Genomic DNA, 2,666 nt, shown 5'->3' on the forward strand with positions numbered 1-2,666 from the left:
GAGTGGGGAATTGGGTGGAAACGGCCCAAAGAATGCCTCTCTGAACATGTTCAACTTGAGACAACCCCAACACAGTGCAGTGTATTTCTGTGCTGCTAGTAAGGCACAGTGTTGCAGATTCCCCTGTCTACACTACAAAAACCTTCTCTCATTCACTGTCTCACTAGATTATACTGAAGCAACACCTCCCTCACACCTGCTTACATCAGCTGATATCTCAAAGTGCTCTACAGAAACCCAGCCTAAAACCCCAAACAGCAAACAATGCAGGTGTAGAAGCACGGTGGCTAGGAAAAACTCCCTAGAAAGGCCAGAACCTAGGAAGAAACCTAGAGAGGAACCTGGCTATGAGGGGTGGCCAGTCCTCTTCTGGCTGTGCCGGGTAGAGATTATAACAGAACATGGCCAAGATGTTCAAATGTTCATAGATGACCAACAGGGTCAAACAATAATAATCACAGTGGTTGTTGAGAGTGCAACAGGTCAGCACCTCAGGAGTAAATGTCAGTTGGCTTTTCATAGCCGATCATTCAGAGTATCTCTACCACCCCTGCTGTCTCTAGAGAGTTGAAAACAGCAGGTCTGGGACAGGTAGCATGTCCAGTGAACAGGTCAGGGTTCCAGCAGGTCTGGGACAGCAGGTCTGGGACAAATAGCACGTCCAGTGAACAGGTCAGGGTTCCAGCAGGTCAGGGTTCCAGCAGGTCTGGGACAGGTAGCATGTCCAGTGAACAGGTCAGGGTTCCAGCAGGTCTGGGACAGGTAGCATGTCCGGTGAACAGGTCAGGGTTCCAAAGCCGCAGGCGGAACAGTTGAAACTGGAGCAGCAGCACGGCCAGGTGGACTGGGGACAGCAAGGAGTCATCATGCCAGGTAGTCCTGAGGCATGTTCCTAGTGCTCAGGTCATCTGAGAGAGGGAGAATACTTAAATTCACACAGGACACCAGATAAGACAGGAGAAATACTCCAGATATAACAGACTGATCCTAGCCCCCCGACACATAAACTACTGCAGCATAAATACTGGAGGCTGAGACAAGAGGTGTCGGGAGACACTGTGGCCCCATCCGACGATACCCCCGGACAGGGCCAAACAGGCAGGATATAACCCCACCCACTTTGCCAAAGCACAGCCCCCACACCAGTAGAGGGATAACTTCAACTACCAACTTACCATCCGGATACAAGGCCGAGTATAGCCAACAAAGATCTCCGCCGTGGCACAACCCAAGGGGGGGGCGCCAACCCAGACAGGTAGATCACGTCAGTGACTCAACCCACTCAAGTGACGCACCCCTCCTAGGGTTGGCACCAAGAGCACTCTTTCTCCAGCGTCCTATGGACAACCAAATCCCTACACCAAGAGCACTCGTTCTCCAATGTCCTACATAAAACATCATCCCTACACCAAGTGCACTCGCTCTCCAGTGTCCTACGGACAACCACAATCCTACCTACCGAGCGTCATGCTCTTCGCATCACCAAGCTACCTCATCAACCCCCCTCCATTCCCTTTCAATAAAATCTTAAAGTTACTATGTTGAAGGTGGGATCTGTACCTAGTGAAAACATCATCTGAACGTTTTCAACGTAAGTAGACCCCAACACAGTGCAGTGTGTTTATGTGATGCTAGTTATGCACAGTGTTGCAGAACCCCCCATCTACACTACAAAAACCGTCTCAATAGATTAAACAATAAAATGAAACATCTTCCTCACACGTGCCTGATGAGGTCTGAATTTGATTGTGCCAATTTAAGAGGGTTTTGTCATTACATCAGTGATGATGTCACTTCCTATTCCTCCTCCTCTCCTGCCAGTTGAGATGGTTTGTTGGTTGATTCAGATTAGTTGGTTGTTGATGATCATCTCTGACAGTCAACATGTACAAACCTGTCATCATCTACACGCTCTTTTGGCTCACAGGTAATAATCTAGGAAATAATTTTTTGTTTTAGATTCATAATATGGTATGATGTATATTCATCATTTATGTATGCCTATGATAGTGAATGTCTTCTCTCCATCTCTCCTCAGGTCTCTGTCTCAGTGTTGAGGTTCACCAGACTCCCTCTGCAGTCTTCAGCAGACCTGGAGAGAATATTCAGCTCTTCTGCCACCATCAGAAAACAGACTATAGAATGATGCTGTGGTACCAGAAATCACAAGGAGAAACAGCACTGAAACTCATTGGATATTTGAATGTTAATTCTCCAACCATTGAGAGTTCATATGAAAAGCATTTCAATATGAGTGGGGATTTGAGTGGAGACGGCCCAAAGAATGCCTCTCTGAACATGTTCAACTTGAGACAACCCCAACACAGTGCAGTGTATTTCTGTGCTGCTAGTAAGGCACAGTGTTGCAGATTCCCGTCTACACTACAAAAACCTTCTCTCATTCACTGTCTCACTAGATTATACTGAAGCAACACCTCCCTCACACCTGCACTGAGGTCTGGATTTGATTCAGTGCCAATATAATATAACAGTACAGCTGTCTGATGCCACGCCGCATTCTGTCGTTACATCACTTATGAGGTCACTTCCTGTTCCTCCTCTCCAGTCAGTTCAGATGAGATGAGATGTCAGTTGGTTGTCAACGATCACTAAGTCAACATGATCACACCTCTTATCATTATCACTGTCCCACTATTCTGGATCAC

The sequence above is a fragment of the Salmo trutta genome, chromosome 25, assembly GCF_901001165.1.
Source record: "Salmo trutta chromosome 25, fSalTru1.1, whole genome shotgun sequence".
NCBI classification, from domain to species: Eukaryota; Metazoa; Chordata; class Actinopteri; order Salmoniformes; family Salmonidae; genus Salmo; species Salmo trutta.